This window comes from Ascaphus truei, chromosome 2 (assembly GCF_040206685.1).
Source record: "Ascaphus truei isolate aAscTru1 chromosome 2, aAscTru1.hap1, whole genome shotgun sequence".
NCBI lineage: Eukaryota > Metazoa > Chordata > Amphibia > Anura > Ascaphidae > Ascaphus > Ascaphus truei.
In genome coordinates this window covers 467,533,691-467,552,203 of record NC_134484.1, presented here as the reverse complement: position 1 = coordinate 467,552,203, position 18,513 = coordinate 467,533,691, and the positions used below count along the sequence as shown (strand labels likewise).

Sequence of the window (18,513 nt, the reverse complement as noted above, 5' to 3'; positions counted from 1 at the left end):
TACTCCGCATGGATGGACCGTACTCGGTTCCTCATCCGGCGGGAGGACGTGGTAGATTTCTGGTGGAGAGAGGGAGAGTTTACACCCGAGCAGAGGGACAGGGAATTACAGGAGAGGTGGTTCCAGCTGGAGCGTAGAGACATAGCGCCCATGGGTCCCGACACACTATCAGATCCAGTCGATCCTGATGAGCCCCTATCATGGGTGTTACCTGGGAGGGCAGGTGATGCTGATCTGACCAGGGTCAGTAGGGCGGAGAGGGCTATAATAGTCAAATATAAAAAATCCCATGGGTTGGAGTATCCCTATGTTCCGGAGCCCCTGATGGATTAAATTGAGGACAATAGGGAAACGTGGCTCCAAGAGACTATAGAGCTGTATTTAGTCAATAGGGGGAGCGCCATTGTAGGTAAGAAGGCGGAAGAAAGGATAGACACCCTGATGCGAGTGTGGAGCATAGGGAGAAATGTTCACAAACATAGGGTGACCTATGTGCCAGAGAGAGGATCACCTAGGCATTATTATGTTACGGTCCTGGATATGGGTAACCGGGAAGTGAGGAAACCTGACCCAGATCACTATTATTAAGGGGGTACTGAGACATTACGCGGGTTCGTGGCTGCTGGTCGGGGCGGGCTTGGCGGATGACTGTATTCATGTGTACTGTATTATGAGGAAATTTGTGTGATGTTAATTATGTTTTCCGTTACAGTGCTTCCTGGAAAGAGGTATACAAAGTTAGGTCCCAGCGAGGACGATGGGATTCACCAGGGGGAGAATGTAGCGGTCATGTAAAATGCCTACAGTCATCTCTCCTGCTGGCAGTAAGGCCTGGTAAGTGTGGGCATGCCAGCAGTAATCATGGAGGTTTTCCCTCACACCCTGGTGGGGTGCTCTGTGTATGGCTGGGACTGGTCACATGCTCTGACTCCATGGTTAGTGATGTCAGAGGTGTGTCAGCCTCAGAAGCTTACATAAGGCACAGCACTGTGTTCTAAAGTTAGTTAGTTGCTGTGAGGTTGCTGTGGAGTTGCTGGAAAGTTCTACCTGAGTTGCTGTCTAGTTCAAGTCCAGTTGAGGAGGAGTTCTGTCAGTTATGATATAGTAACTCCATGGGAGGCTGTGTCCAGGGACCTGGCACAGGACAGTGATTCCTGCGGGAATAGTGAATCCCTGATCTAGGTGATATACCTATCAAAAGGGAGCACTGGCGAGATGAGCGGCTGAAGATACTCCTTGTGGAGGGCAGTTGCCCTGCCGTGTCAATAAAGATGAGTTCAGCCAGAAACCCTCTCGTGTATCTATCTGGAATGAGTGTACAGAGAGGAGCACCACAGAGGAGTTCCTCGCCAGGATCATCCCCTTGCGGACGCAGGGACCCTGGTGAGGTGGAGGCGCTGCACTGGAACTAGGTGAGACTCAGCACACTACCTCAGCTGCCTGTCTGACGGGTCCTCCCCACACACCATCATGCGGGAGACTCAGGAGTCCTGTAGCCAGCAGGTGCACCATCAGGCATATTCACACTGTAATGGGGTCCGGTTAGACCACAGGGGCCAATGTGAGATTGGGTGGGTCAGGCCGGGCCAGAAATACCGTTACATAATATACATATATATATACATATATATATATATATATATATATATATATATATATATATATATATATATATATATATATATATATATATATATATATATATATATATATATATATATATATATATATATATATTCGTTCTGTGGCTACAAAACACTTTAGGAGAGCTCAAGAAACTGAGAAGCCCAGGACATTATGTGATCCTAATGTGATGCCATTTGACAGTACACAAGGGGCAAAATCCCAGACAAGGGAGGCTGAAGTGCATGAGCAGACACTAAAGTATAGAACTTGCCAAACACTCACCATAATGACTCCATATCAAATAGTATACCGGCACCATGAAAAAGTTCAAATGTATTACATGGAATGTGAAAGGCATACATTCGCCTATCAAAAGAGCCAAAATATTACAACACTTAAAAAAATATATATGAAACGGTGGTGTCACGTACGGCACACCTGTGAGCACGTGACCTACATACGGGACAAGGGTTAATACTCAGCTCGCAAGCGGTCCCAATTTTCACCTCCACAAAAGGTCCCTCAAGTGGACAATATCTTCCCTAAAGGACAAGGGTTAATACACAGCCCGCAAGCTGCCCCACCCTTCACCTTTGCAAAGGTCCCTCAGATGAGGGACATCTCCCGTAAATCCATCCCCACCTGTCATGAACAGCACACAAGTGAGCACGACTTGGATATGCAACCAGGGTTAATACACACGGCTACTCCTGCCAACTCACCTTTAATCTGCGCAAGGTACATCCGATGAGTTAATATTAACCCCTTACTCAATTGCAATCATATCTATATCCTGCCACCACCAGAGTTATGCAAATAAAAATAAGATGTAAAATTAATATATTTGCCAGGGTCCCAGGTCCCTGTTTATTATAGAAAAACTATGCACTTAATACACAAAAATCCGTTGGGGCAAAATGTGGCCCAAAATTTAAATACTCACTCCAGAGCGTGAAACAGGTCATTCAGAGCCCAAAACATCATCACTTATTAAATGTATGTATGTATGTAAACATACTGTCGCGGCCGAGTTTATTCGAGCATTTGCCCGGTCTCGGCCGCGACAGTAACCTGGCGCGCGCCGGGATGTCCCGGGCGCGCGCCGAAGCCTCGGAGGAGAGGCCCGCCGATCGGGGCTTCCCCCTCTCCTCTCCGGGTCCGCCGGGTCCCCCGGATCCCCCTGCCGCCGTCCCCCACATCGCGGGACACCAGGGCTCCCTCGGGGAGCCCTGGACGCGCGTGCAGGGGGCGCAGGCACCCGATGACGCGTGACCGCGCATCGGTGACGCGCGGCACGCCGAGGGGATGCCACTAGCAAGCCGGGAAATCTCCCGGCTTGCGGAACTGGCCGCACTTTAATAAAGTGTGTCGCCAGTGTACACACACAAATACAGTGCTTAGATTACAGAAAAAGGATTATAAGAACATACAATTACAATAAATTCAGAGCAGTTTCTCAAAATAAAAGGATATGCCATGTTAAGCCCGCCCCCCCCCCTTCTAATTAAGTCCTCTTTGAAGAACCCAGACATCGGAAAGGTCTTGACCTGTCAAGCACAAAATATATTGTATAAAACGCCAATGTATAAAACAAAATAAAACGCCAATCACATTAACCCCTGAAGCACAAGATGGATTCAAATACATAATATCTCATAATATCATGATCGGCGGTTGTGGTATTTCTTTAAAAAAAAAAAAAAAAAACGAATCACAACACAATAAGTTAAAAAGGCAATGGGTACAGGAATGCTGGTCAGCCTCATTTGATGGGAAACATACAGGACACCTGCAAGCTCATATTAAACCCCCAAATTAACCACAACATATATATAAGCATATAAGTGTCACAGAGGAGTGCTACTGAGCATGGCAATATATATTTAAAACCAGAGACAGAACATGAAACACAGACATAGCTCAGTGCACATCCAGTGAAACTTATACACGGTACAGTGCCTAAATATATATGTATAGATATCTATTAAATAAAATGGTCTTTTAGCTTGAGAAAGGGCATTTTGCCTGAAACGCGTTGGTGGACCTTTGCTGTGGCTTAGGGGGGACATTTGGTCCACTTTTTTATGTAATAAATCATTTTTGCTTCTGCATACCGTGAGCCTCCTTCAGTTCCTTCTGGCAGTGCACTGCCAAATTTTTCTACCTGTTCTCATTTGATGGGAACAAGAAGGGAGTAGCTATTATAAAATCAGGAAAGGGATACATTATACTGTCAATAAGGTGGAGAGGGACTTAAATGGAAGATGTCATAGTGGATGTTACATTGGCTGGCAGGAGAGTCATTATGGCGAACATGTATGCCCCTAACAGTCTCGACACAAGCGTCTTCTATGCAATAACAACAAAAATGACTGTATCAAGTCAGACTCCAGCCCCCCTTGATTCTGGAATGGGACGTCAATCTAGTGTAGCACCTTGCTAAAATCAGGCCCCTTTTAGCATGTAGGCTATGGCAGCACTCTGGCAGTGTCGGGGTTAAACCTAGGGTGACCAGATGTCCTGGTTTAGCCGGGACAGTCCCGTTTTTTTTATGATGTGTCCCGGTGGGCCGACATACCCCGAATTGTCCCGTTTTTGGGCTGAGTGTCCCGGTTTTCACAGAGAAAGGGATGCTGGTGGGGAGAAGAGCAGATGATTGGTGCAGCAGCAGCAGATGCAAGCAGGGAGGAGAGCAGAGCAGAGGATTGGCCTGGTAGATTATGGGGGTGGGGTCAGCAGCAGAAAAGGATGGGAGCGGGGAGGGGATCAGAGAAGATGATTGGCCTGGTAGAGGAGGTTGGGGGCGGGGGTTAGCAGCAGAGAAGCCCTTCAGTAAGACCGGAAGCAGTGAATACATCTGCTGTCTGCTACCAGGGCCAAAGATGAATTGCCCCCTGCTCCCTGACAGGTGACAGAGTGGAGAGAGATACACAAACACACACATACCTGGTGAGAGAGAGATACACAAACACACACAGATCTGGGGAGACGGATACACAAGCAGACCTGAGGAGAGATACACACACACACACACACACACACACAAACCTGGGGAGAGAGATACACAAACACACACGAGGAGAGCGAGAGAGATACACAAACACACAGACCAGGGGAGAGAAAGATACACATACCTGGGGGGAGAGAGATACATAAAAAAACATAGACACAGACCTGGGGAGAGATACTCACACACACACACACCTGGGGGGAGAGAGAGAGCGAGAAAGCAAGAGAGAGAGAGAGAGAGAGACACACACACACACACAGACCTGGGGGGAGAGATATATTAGTACTATACTGCAAACATTGTCTAAGTTTTATTGCATAGTAATAGGAAGAGCTGTGGGGGTGGGAGGGAGTCTGTGTGTCTGTGTGAGAGATAGTGGAGGTGGTGAGGAGAGAGGGAAAAGATATGGAGGGGGAGAGAGAAATAAAAAAACAGTATAAATGGCAACGCTACTGGACAAATACCATTATAATATTTATTTTTAAGCGATGTAATTTATTTTTAAAATACATTTTTATTGTGTCCCGGTTATTACTTTTGGAAATCTGGTCACCCTAGTTCAGTGATTCCCAACCTGGGGCTCCTTGAAGCAGTCTCAGGGGTTCCTCCTATGGTAAGGGAGCTAATGGGATTCGGTTATACTCTCCCCCTGGTGAAAGAACCAACGTTCCCGCTTGGGAACGACATAACTATAAAACATAAGTTATATAATGAAAAATGCAGTGTTCCATATACAACTTAACATGGCAATTGACTTTAAATCAGATTGTACATTTCAGTAAACATAACAATCACAGATTGTATCTTACTCCGAGACCACTGCTGAGATTCGTAGTGGGGTGCCCCCACCGAATCATAGGCTACCTAATTGGGAGGGTGACTTACTTGTTGGCTTCCACAAAGCTCTTCCTCAACTCCCTCTGGGGAGTAGTAATTGTAAGCTTGAGGCTCAGGCTCTCTCATTGGAGGTACAGTAGTCTCTGAAATGTCTTTGGCGGGTATGAAACAAGTACTCCTGGGGTCCTGAGGAGGGCTCTTTGGAGCCACGGGAGAAGGTATATGCGGCCTGGGCCCATTACCCGTGGCTCCGTTGGGAGGAGCCTCCTGACTTCTGAGTGCGCTGTGAGAGGGTCCTTCCATAGGATCCTCGTTTGATTCGATTACAGATTCCGAGTTTTCTTCAAATCCCTCCGTCTCACTGGCCAATGGTGTAGTCTTTATCTCGGGATCATTATCTCCCACATGTGGAATAGGCAGTAGGTGGTTACAGTGCCAGACCTTTACCCTACCCTCTGCATCGCTTATGTGGTAGACAGGGAGGCCGCCATCTGAGATTTCACTTTGAATACCCCGTCGCGCAAAGGTCGGCCAGTTTGTGTTTGCCAGGGATCCCTAGCTTGCGGAGGAGAACGGCATCTCAAGGACGAATATTCCGATGGCGGAACTTATGTTCATAGCGCTGTTTGTTACAGGCATTCAGATGGGCTGATGCTTTCTCCGATAGTTGGTAAGTGCTCTGCAGACTTTCTTGGAGCCGTTGCATGTACTTAAAGTGCGTCCTGTTGGGTGCCCGTCGGTCGATAGCCTCAGACGTATATCCATGGGCAGCCGTGCCTCTCGCCTGAACATTAGGAAGTAGGGAGTGAAGCCTGTAGATTCATGTCTGGTGCAATTATATGCATGCACTAAGGACTCCACGTGTTTACTCCATTTGGTCTTCTGAGAGCCTTTTAGAGTGCCGAGCAAGTTGAGGAGAGTCCGGTTGAACCTCTCTGGCAGAGCATCCCCCTACGGATGGTAAGGAGTTGTTCAGGTCTTGTCGATATTTAATAGTTCCAGTAATTCTTGGATGAGCTTACTTTCGAAGTCTCGCCCTTGATCCGAGTGTAGACGATTTGGTAGCCCGTAATGCACTAAATATCGTTCCCATAAGATCTTGGCCACCGTAATGGCCTTCTGGTCTTTGGTAGGAAAGGCTTGGACGTAGCGGTCAGTGATCACAAGCAAATTCCTGATGCCCCTAGAGTCTGGCTCAATGCATAAGAGTCCATGCACACTAGGTCTAGAGGACCCAAGCTCTTCAGATGAGCCACTGGAGCAGCTCTGGTAGGCAATGTCTTCCGCTGTATACACCTTGAGCATCTGCGGCAATCCGGGGCCAGAAAAACCAGTTTCGTAGTAGACCAAAAGGTCTGGTCTACTCCAAGGTGCCCATGGTCATTGTGTAGTGATCGTAGGACCATATGCTGTAGGTTCCTGGGTAGAACCAGTTGCCTTCTATCCTGGTGGTTATGGTATGGAACCACCCAATGGAGAAGACCTTTGTCGATCTCAAACGTGTCCCATTTGCGCATTATTACAGCGACCGTGTCGGTGGGGGCACGTTTCACCAACGATGGCTTGTCCTGCTGAATGGCCTGGTAGATAGCTCAAGCCACCGGGTCCTTTATCTGGTACAGTACCAGTTCTTTCCAGGGGATAATTTTGTCTGAGGTGATATTCATGCCATCTGGGTGGTAGTAGGTGGCCGGGAGAGCCTTGGATTGGCATCCTAGGGAGTCTGCAAACTTCAGTTCTGAGAACGCCACTTTGTCTTCCATGATGGCTGCAGTCGAGCACATGGCCCGTATCCAGGGATTTCTTCCCAGAGGTTGTCATCCGGTGTGGCACTTCGGTCTTCTGGATAGAGCATCGGCTCCGATGTTCAGGGGCCCCGGTTTATATTTGAGGGTGAACAGTTCGAAAGGGCCACCAGATACCAGTGGCCCGTGGCGTCCAGTTTGGCAGACGTCTATGGGTTGTTGTTCGTGCGTAATTCAAAGGCAACTCCATACAGGTAATCGCGGAGTTTGTCGACAATTGCCCACTTGAGAGTGAGAAATTCCAACTTGTGGACGGGGTAATTTTGCTCGCTGGGGGTTAAGTTATGGCTGCCGTAAGCTACTGGCCGGAGGCCAGCCGGGTACTTCTGATGCAAGACCGCACCCAGACCATTGAAGCTCACATCCACGTGAAGGATGTAGGGCTGCTCGGGATCAGTGTAAGCTAAGACTGGAGCCTCTGTTTGGCTCTTTAGGCCAATGAAAGCCTTTTCACAGGCGGACATCCACTTGTCTTCAAAGGGTAGCCTCGCGGAGGTGGCCTTCTGACAAGAATCCTTCGGGTATATTTTTAGAAGGTTATTGAGGACCTTGGCGATAGTACCTGTAAAATCCCAAGATGGAGCGTAGCTCCATTACGTTTTCTGGTCTCGGCCAGTTCACCACGGCTTCGACCTTGGCAGGGTCGGTAGCTATTCCATCTGTGGACACGGTGTCCCACATAGGTCACGGACGTGCGGCAGAACCGGCATTTTTCCAAAGACAACTTCAAGCCTTCTTTGCCCAGCCGATCCAGCATTTTCAGCAGACGTTCCTCGTGCTCCTCCAGTATCTTACCAAAGACTATGATATTATCCAGATACACTAGGCATTCCCAGGGGATTCATATCTCCGATGGTTTTCTCCATCAAACATTGGAATGTGGCTGGAGCACCACAAATGCCTTGGGGCATACAGGTGAATTGATAGAAGCCAAGGGGACATACAATACCATCTTCTCCACTCATAGGTAACTGGTAGTACCCATATCTCAGGTCCAGAACGCCAAACCATTGGCTTCCCAACAGCGCGTTGAGAATTTCTTCGATCCGCGGCAGAGTGTACTGGTTGGGTATGGTGTGGTTGTTCAGGGTCTGATAGTGTACACATAAGCAGATCGACCCATTTTTCTTTCGTACCACCACGATCGGGGATGCGTAGGGACTACAGGATTCCGTCACAATGCCCGCCATCTCCATTTCTTGTAGGACATCCCTCACATCTCTGGGAGCGATGCGATGGGATGGGAACGCTCCCGGAAGGGCGTGGAGTCGCTCAGCCGTATGGTGTGTTGTGCGTTTTTGCTACACCCCACGTCCATTTCGCTGGTGGAGAACACTTCTCGGCATTCTTCCAACTTTGCCGTTAGCCGATCCTTCCATTCGGCGGACAGGGTTGATACCCCGAAGTCGAATGACAGCCCTGCCGGCTGATCTTGAATGGTGGCGGTATTCACTTGGGCCATTGTCTCGACGGGGAGTGACTGGGTATATCCGCCCCAACCTTTGACCTTGCTCAAAGAGCATAGTGTAAGGGGAGATGTTTTGAACGAACGCCTTAACTCTCCCAGGAATTTTGGATCTCCACTCCCGTACCTCTGGCACGAGCTAGTAGCCTCGGTTGGCGTCTTCTTCAGGTGTACTCTCTAGAGAGAAGTACTGGTAGGCCTCATCATGGCCCAGGTAGCATGCACTTCCCTCCCCCTGGTGGAATCTCGGTTAACCCCATGTTGTTGAAGAGATCCCCCATATCCCTCTTGGGCCAATATTTTGCAGCACTCTTCCTTTAGTACCGGGTGGATCCGTAGGGAAGACAGGGGTAGTTCTCCGGCCTTTTGCAGATACGCCCGAAGCACCACATCGGCATTGGTTCCCAATATGATTGGGGAGCTTGGATGTTCTCTGGATTCGGGGCATATCAAAGCCTCCACTTCCATGGTATGAGACTTGCTGGTGTTCAGCCAAGGTATATATCTAACCTAACCTTAACCACACCATCGATGGGGTAGTCCTCATTTCATTACGGAGTCCTAACAACTTCATATTGTCCGCTGACTGCATGGGCAGGTGTTTTAGATGTTGGTTGTAGAAGGGTCGGTATGTAATCGTTACTTGTGACCCGGTATCCAGCAAGGCCGAAGCGTATATACAGTCCACGAGGACGCATATGATAGCGGCTGGTCCCACGTGACTTTAAGCGTCTGATTGGGGTGTTTCATCGGGGGTTGGCACTGGGGTGCTCTCCAAGGAAGTGGAGGGTGTTTCTGGCGACTAGACATTGCAGGTCATGGACTTGGGGTTGAATGTCCTAGTTTTTTTTCCCCGACTCCGGACAGTTCTGAGATAAGTGACCTTCTGGCCACAGTTGTAGCAGATGACGTCACTTTGGTTTGCCTCGGCCCTGGAGGTAGGAGATCCTCTCCTGTGCACAGAGGCAGGTGCCTTGGGAGGAGGCTCGTCTTCGGCGTACACCCTCCTTGGGCTTCAGGGCCAACGCCCCCTTCAGCTCTGTTTCTTAGGCGCATGCAGCCGAGCAAGCGCCTCGTGTACCTTCACTTAATTCAAGAGTCCTGTGAACGTAGGTGGACTCCCTTGTATGAGGCCCCACCGAATCATGTTGGCTATAGGGTAGTTTGGGCTTGACCCTTGCAGAAACTGCTTACTTCGGCCTTAAACCACACCGAAGGCGGAGAGGAGTTTGCAGGTGAGTATCGGCCACAACACCAATTGTATGCGGTGGATGAACGCCAACAGCTGCTCACCTTCTTTCTGGTGGAGGGCATAGTATTTGGCCCAGAGCTCACTTTCGTCGTCCTCCAGATGGTAGGCCTTTTGTAGAAAGTTTACCAGCATCCGAGCCGTTACATCTGCGTTTTCCTCCCAGTGCATGCCCACGATTGTGGAGGTGGGAGGTCGCAGGCACACCATGATCCGCTGCACTGCCTCAGTGCAGGACCATTCTACCAAAACCTTTAGGGTGTGTTCTCGCCAGGCTGTAACACCTTCTTCTCCCACGGGAGTGGGTGTTACCCCGGAAAAAGCCTTGAGCTTCCTATAGTTCTGGGACTGAGAAGACATCATTAAAGCCTCCACTAGTTGCTGTAGGGTCACTCCAAAGTCAGGGCCACCAGTTGACAGATGACTGTAGTAGGCTGGCCCTTGGCGAGGAGCCTGCATAGCACTGCTCTCATACTGGCTGGGGGTAGGTGGTGGTGGTGAAGTGTCAGCTTGGTGGGATGTTTATAGCATGACACTCGACGTGAAGGTTACCCGGGGTATAGTTACATCTGACCGAGTTGGGGTACTTGAGGCGGGGCATTGGTCAACCATTCCTTGGAGATATAGGAAGAGTGGGAAGCCTCAGACCTCTGAGGAGGCACCTGGGGTGGACACAGCCAGGGAAGTCGTTAGTCCAGGGTATGAGAGTGATCAACCCTCGGGCAGAGCCTCTGATTGATTTAGGGCCTGCGGGGCATCTTTCCCACATATTTCTTGCCCGGTGGCCAGTAGTACTACACTCCAACGATAAGTGGGGTCATATTTTCGACCTAGGATCTTGGCGCCGGCCAGACCAGGAGAGTTTCTTGCGTGGTCGCGGATGGTAATCATAGATGTATGGGCGGAGACTCCTCCCACTGCGACCATGTGGCGCGGGGGTTCTTGGAGTTCTAAGGCCCAGTCGTGGACCTCTTGCTGAGAGGGTACAAACATGGTGTTTGAGTTTGGTTTCTCTTATTTAAACTGCTGATTCGGGCACCCCAGGTCAGAATCTCAGCAGTGCCTCCAAATATAGCACTGTTTCCCTCACCCTCTGGGAGATGAGACTGCTACTGAGTATAATGTGGTACGTTTTACCTGTTGGCTCACAGGAGGCCCGAGCCTCCGCTGCTGGGAGCCTGGGGTGTACCTGGTTGGTTCTGGTGACGGCGCCTCCACCTGCAAAGGACCTGGGCACTGCCGGATACCCCCTCACAGGACAATACAATAAATACACACGCAGTATATATTGACAGGCTTACTGAACATGCAATTTATAACCAGAGCGAGTAATACAGTTACACAATACATATGTATACACAGATATGTAATAACTCCACAATACTCTGGTTCAGGGGGCACCAGTGTCCTAGTGTCAAGTCCCAATTGTCTCTCCCACCGCAAATGTTTGTGACAGCGCTGCCCAGAGTAAGAGTGTATCATTGGTGCACTTGTTGACTGTATGATACCTGCCAGGTGCTCCAGCACCCGGTATCACTGACTGAGGAAAGGGGCCCGTCTGACACACGCCGTTGTCGTCGGCAATGGCGTCCGCCTCTACTTGGGGTGGACTCCTGTTGGAGTGTCCCACCTTAATAGTCTCTGCCCTGCGGTGGTGGTCTGAGCCCAGACCACAGGCCACAAGTACTGCATGTCGTCGCTGTGTCCCTGAACCTATAGATTCTAATTGGGGCAGTGTCCCTATCTAAGGGACTTGTCCCTGAAGCAGCCACAATCTATATGGGTCTCAGGGCCTACCTTGGGCCTAAGGGGGCAAGCTAGGCCTAGTCCAGGGAAGCACAGCTCCCTGGACACTACTTCTCTGCTTCCTCTTCCGACTGGGGTCAGATGTAGCCAACTGTTGCAGTGGAATCCTAGCAGCCCTATTGGCTGTTGCGCCTCACATGTATGGAAGCCCCAGTGGTTGCTGGGGCTTGTAGTTCCCCTGCGGAGCTACTCTGTAATGCCTACCGCTTCTGTATTCCCACTGCGCATGCGCCGGATCTCACACATGTGCGAAGCACCTAAAATGGCGGCGCCCTTACCGTTGTCCCACCGCTGAGCCTTTTGGAGCAGCACCGGAGCGCTCGTTGTACTGCCGACCGCAAGCCTCCTTGCCTCCCTGACTGACGTTGGGTCCGCCTCGGCCTCCGGCGGCGCCCGCACTACCGCAGCTCTCCCCGGCCGCAGCGGAGGTAAGTGAGCTAATGGGAACCCCGGGGGACCTGATTATAAACGCTTTAAAACATTTTTTGCAGACAGCATGGAATCACTTTGCTACTGGTAACTACCAACATGGAGGACAGGAAAATCTATTCTGGGACACTGCTAAAGCAGTACTAAGAGGGAATATCATTAGCTGTGTTAACTTTAACAAAAAGAAAATGAACTGTAAATGAATCAATTTTAACAGCTGCAACGACACGAACAAAAGGCCTTTAAGACTTTTAAAACATACCCCTCATCGGGGAATAAAGAAAAACATTTTACAAACAAAAAGCATGAATTAATCCTACAGAAAAATTGGAATTTACAGCGTCCCTAACCAAATTTAAATACCAGTGTGTCACGTACGACCCTCTGCTAGCACGCGACAAGGGTTAATACTGACGCTCGCAAGCGCACCCACTCTTCACCTCCTCAAAAAGGTCCCTCAAATGAGTTGTATTTCTGCTCAAGCCGTCCCAAGATATCACCGCCACCAACAGCACACAAGTGAGCACGTGACTTTATATATGCAACCAGGGTTAATACACAAGGCTACTCTAGCAACCCCCCTTTCTCCTCTGCAAGGAACCAGTGAGTTAGTACAGTGGCAGCCGCCTTTAACCTCCTGCGGCCGCCACCGCAGGATTTTTTACAACGCGGGCAGATGCAGCGTTTTTTCGGCTGTTTTCCGGCGCCGCGGGCGCTTTCAATGTTAAGCGCCATTAGCGCTTGTCTGATGATGCGGCCGACGCGTGGTAAAGCCCGAGACAAATTGAAAACATCCCGCATTTTTACGGGTAAGTAGGAGGATAGGAGGGGCAGCAGCAGTATTAACACCTACTCAATTGCACATCATATCTATCCACTGCCACCACCTGAGGTTATGCGGATATGATAAAAGATCTTAGACTAAAATATCCGCCAGGGCCCCTGGTCCAGGGCCGTCTTAACGTTTGGGCACGCTGGGCAGTTGCCCGGGGGCCCCACAGCATAGGGGGGCCCCACGCGCCTGGCCCATGCATGCCCACCAATGCTCTCCCCCCGCCCAGCACCCCGGCTCGCTCATAGGCTAAGGCCCCGCTGCCTCAGAAAGCGCGCCCGCACTGCAAACAGGCAGCGCGTGAAAGTCACTGCACCGCGATCTGCAGCTGACTTTTTTTGGCGTGGGGGGGGGGGGGGGTCGGGGGTGGCCAAAGCGGGTCCGGGGAGGCGCGGCCATGACGTGGGGTTGGGGGAGGAAACGCGTGTTCGCAAACCATCGCACCCCTCTCCTTCAACCGAGGAGGAACTGGGGGCAGGAGGGGGAGGCGGCGCCATGCGGGAGCCCTGCGCACCCACAAGCTGGCCCCTTCACAGCTCCCCCGGGGGGGGATTGGGGGCTGTACGACACCTCCCCGTGCCACCCACTGAACCACCAATGAAGCCTCTCCCCAGCTTCACCCCCCCCCCCCACTCAATCCGCCCAGAGCGGGCAAGTATGGGGCCAGCCACGCTCCCGCTGCCCGCCAACCCCGCTCCCCACCCCCCGCGCTTACCTCCCGCCTAGGCAGCAGCCACAAGGATCGGAGGCAGAGAGGGGGGAGCCCAAACAACTGACTGACCCCCCTCCCATTTTCCTGCCTGAGCGGGCAGCAGTCGCGGGGATCGGGGAAAGGGGGGGACCCGGGCAGCAAAAAGGGAAAATAGATGAGGGCAGTGGAGAGGGGCTGTAAGAAAAACACACACACACACACACACACATCCATACACACACACATCCATACACACACATACTTCCCCGCCCCCCCACGAAGCTGACAGCTCCAGACCCGGCACTGATTGACTCACAGCCACACCACGTGACGCGTCACCGCTCGGGATCTCAATTCTCTTGCATCCCCTGGAGGCTGACGCGTCACAGCATGTAGTGAGCCGTGCAGGGAGGAGGGACTGGGACCTGCTCGGGAGGATACCAGGTGATGGTGAGTAACGTGCATGCTGCTGCACGAGCCGCCGGACGCAGCGGGACCAAAGCCTTAGGGTTGCCAGGTGTCCGGTATTTGGTTCCCGTGTCCGGTACTGTATATGAGAGATAATACAGGACATGGGATAGAGCAGGGCTGCTGCTGCTAGGGGGCTGGGCAGCTTCCGATTGGTTGCTGCTGTGTAATTCCGCCAATCGGGAGGTAGCAGGAGCCTGGGGGGTGGGGCCAAAGAGCGGAGGAAAAGCATGCAGCAGAGAGGTGAGACTGTGCCTGTGTGTTTGTATATATGTGTGTGCCTGTCTATCTGTGTCCTGTCTGTATATGTGTGTGTCTGTGAATCTGTGTGTGTCTCAGTGTGTCTGTCTTTCTGTCTGTGTCATGTGTCCTGCCTGTATATGTGTGTGCCTCAGTGTGTGTGTGTGTTTGTGTTTGAGTGAGGCTGTGAGTGAATGTCTCTGTGTGTGTGTGTGTGTGTGTGTGTGTGTGTGTGTGTGTGTGTGTGTGTGTGTGTGTGTGTGTGTGTGTGTGTGTGTGTGTGTGTGTGTGTGTGTCTGTGTGTGAGTGTATGTGTGTCTCAGTGTGTCTGTCTTTCTGTCTATGTCCTGCCTGTTTATGTGTGTGCCTCAGTGTGTGAGTGTGTGAGTGTGTGTGTGTGTGTGTGTGTGTGTGTGTGTAGTGACAGACAGTACATACAGTACTGGCAACTTTGTTTAATTGCTCACTCACCCATACTTTTCTTTTACTATACTAACAGTCTTCCCATTTTCAAGATCTATTAAAAATAACCAGCATTGTAGATTCTCAGAAAGGCTCCATAACTCAGCTCTCATCCCAGCAGCATTGCAATCTCTGCAGCACTCTTACTTACAGATCATCCCCAAGAAGGCAGAGCAGGTTACTTATTCACTGGCATGATTTAATATGCAAGTTAAAGCTGGATTTTGAAGTCTAAATTTGAAAGCTACTGTACTGATAATGACAGGGGGGGGGGGGCGTGAGAGGATGAAGGGATGGGGGGTAACAGAGGATGAAGGGAGGGGGTGAGAGGGGATGAAGGGATGAGAGAGGATGAAGGGAGGGGGTGAGAGAACAAAGGGGGGTGAGAGGACAAGGGGGGAGAGAGAGAGAGAGAGGATGAGGAGGGGGTGAGAGGACATGGGGGGGGTGAGAGGACAAAGGGGGGTGAGAGGACAAGGGGAGAGAGAGGATGAGGAGGGGGTGCAACAATCTTGGAATTTGAGGGAGGAGCAGTAAGATCAGTATTGCTCGCCATGTACAGTATGACTGCAGGCCAGTTATTTATAAATGATCTCACCATTACGTCATTTGTTCTAAATTTCACTCCAAGCGTGCACCAATTTGCACCAATTTGCACTATTTCATATTCTATTTCCTAAAACAATCCTCGGAGGGGCGCTCCCTCCCAAAACTCTTCCCCAGATTTTTTACAAAATAGAATATAAATTGGTGCAAATTGGTGAATACTTGGAGTGAAATTTAGAACAAATGCCATGTCAGGTCATTTATAAATAGCATTCTTCCCCACCAACGATTCCCGCGCGCGCGTCGCACCTTTCACCATTGTGTCCAGTATTTTTGGACAAGCCACCTGGCAACCCTACTCGCTCTCCCCCCACCCGGCACCCCGGCTCCGCTCGCTCTCCCCCCGCCCGGCACCCCGGGCAGCGGGGCCACAGCCTAAGGAAATCAGCGGCTACTACAGTACTGGTGCTACATGTTGGATGTACAGAGGGCCCGAGCCTCCGCTCATAGGGAGCCTGGGGTGACTGTGTGTTCTGTATAAATCTATATGGTACAGCGTCTCCACCTATGAGGATCCTCGGGTAACAGGATTGCCTCCTCATAGGACTTATATACCTAGGGTATACTCCAATAACACACACAATCAATAAAATATAACTCCTTTACTGTGGCCCCACAGAAAGCATAACATGACACTTACAACACAATACACAGTAATACAATAGTAACAACAATAATCCAGGGGTAGCTAGCCCCAAATACTACCTAGGGTGCTCGGTCACCTGTGACCCAGTGTCCTGCGAGCAAATCCCTCCCAATGTGTGTGAGAGCGGCGCTACCCTATCCCCTTGCATTGGTGCACAATACCTTCCAGGCTTGAGGTCCAGCCAGGCAACACTTCTAGCAGGAGCAAGCACAGCAACCATGTCCCACGTTGCAGGGTCTCCAACCAAAGCCCTTCACACCTTAGGGTCCGGGTGATGTATGGTCCGCAGGCTGCAGTGGGAAGCCTCCCGCTGCGCTTTGGTCTGCTCCGATGGGTTCTGCGGTGCTCTCTCTATACAGAAGCTCCCTATACTTAAGGCCAGGGGCCTAGGGGCAGGTTTGGGCCTAATCTGGGAGCTTGGCAGGCTTCCCGGACACTACGTTCCACTTCCCTGGCTCCGGATGATCTGACAAGGTCAGCCCTGTACCACGGAGGAAATCCTGTCAGTCTCTGCCTCTTCCTTCCGGCCACGCCAGTCCCAAGATGGCCGGCCGCGCTACACACTGCCTATACCCAACATTCGGTGCCAACCGCAAGATTGCCACTGCAACTTTCCCGATCCCCCAGCCACAGAACCAGCTCCCTGCATTACTATGGGTGCACTCTTGATTGGCTGTAACAGTGTGAGGATTCGCCATCCGCGCCCCACACGGCGCGTGCTCCACTCACCTAAACCCACGATCGAGTGTCCTGCATCTTCTGCCTCCTGCAGCACATCTCGTGGACCAGCGAACGCCAGCGTTTCTTCTAGGGGCGCGAGTGAACCACGCGGCACTAAATGCCGTTCCTACTGGTCCCGCCTCCAGGCTTCGCCCCGCGCAGTGATTTCAACATCGCTTAGCACGCAACTGCTATGCGCGGCACTCGCTCAGAAGCTTCCTCACTCCTCTGTCTAAAGGGATACACCTTTGCTATCTCCATCAGCCAACCATAGCCAGGCATACTCCTTATTATGCTCCCAGATCATTGGACTGTTCTGCCGTCTATGCTCAGCCTGCCCTCTGGCACATTGGCTTAACCTTGTGTATATGCGCTGTGTTCACTACTGTACAGTCCTGCCTGCTGTCTGTGCCTTGCCCGTCTTGTCCAGTGTTCCTGACCTTGCTTGCTTTTGGTTTCCATATCTCTCCACTCCTGACCCGGCTTACCAACGACGATCCGCACCTCTCCAATCCCGACCTTGGCTAAGTACCTGCAACGATCCGTACCTCTCCAATCCAGACCTCGTCAAGTATCATTGACCATCCTGAATTCTCCTACCCTGACCCGGCTACCTCGACCAATCTACACTCCAGGCGCGCCCACGCGGCTGTGGGTTGGTGTTTATCTAATCCCCACCTCGGCCTCACAGTCACGCCTTATTAGTGGTGAGCACACCGTTACAAACAGCCCATGTGATGCTACCTCCCCCGCAGGGCTTCTGGGAGTTGTAGTCCTGCTATTTTACATCAGCCAAGACGTCTCCTACGGAGGTAAGAGGAGCACCCTGCTACACCAGAAATATGGCAATAAAGCAGGCACATTTTTATCAACAATAAAATCGGGTGAAAGCTTTACACCAACGATAGTTATGGCAATTAAACACAACACTGGAAAAAGGGTAACAAAAAACAAAGACATCAGCTATGTTTAAAGAATTGTATCAACAGCTGCCAGCTTAATATCATCATCTATGGCAGCAACACACACACACACATTGAGTCCTTAAGATTCGAGAAAGTCCTTCAATAACTTCTACCTTGATGTTCCCACTTCAATCCTATCTTCCAGATCAGATATCCAAATTCTGACTGCCCTTGAAATACAGGCTTACGGTTGCCGGTTTCAGTATCATTCCGATAGCCGAATATTGTTTGCGTAAGACACCCTCCATTCTTCAATCCATGGGATCTTCAAAAGACCCATCCTCTAGGAGGATCGTCGTATTCCTCACCATCTTGTCGATCGCTGTGTCCATCTTTGGCGGTATTACCCAGGTGGAAAAAAAGTTATATCAGTGGCGCTCAACACTGTATTGATTAAAACAATTCTAATAGATAATATAGAATATACAACCAGAGCCACGGAAATCGCCCGACCCAGGTACTGCAATCCTCTTTACTGAACGGATACATTTTCACCAATTTCCTAGTAAACGCTGATCTTTTATTCAACGATCCCCATGCCGTCTTCACGATGTATTTAATAGAACAGTGAACAGGAAAAGTTCTAGCCATTTTTTAGAGCCAAAAAAGGCCTGGTCTAGGACCACTTATTTCTTCAATGGTATCCTCATATTCTT

At 50.6% G+C, this 18,513-nt stretch overlaps 1 protein-coding gene across 6 annotated transcripts in view; it reads right to left on the bottom strand.

Moving 5' to 3' along the window:
- Nucleotides 1–18,513, bottom strand: part of LOC142487969 (uncharacterized) — a 95,242-nt gene that overhangs the window by 18,572 nt on the left and 58,157 nt on the right. Inside the window, exon 1 of one of the 6 annotated variants that reach the window (XM_075588196.1) lies at nt 17,971–18,512. The exons of the other annotated variants lie outside the window; for them this stretch is intronic. The gene's annotated coding sequence lies outside the window, so the exon portion shown is untranslated. Of the gene's footprint in view, nt 1–17,970; nt 18,513 lie in introns of those variants that run through there. 6 annotated transcript variants of the gene reach the window in all.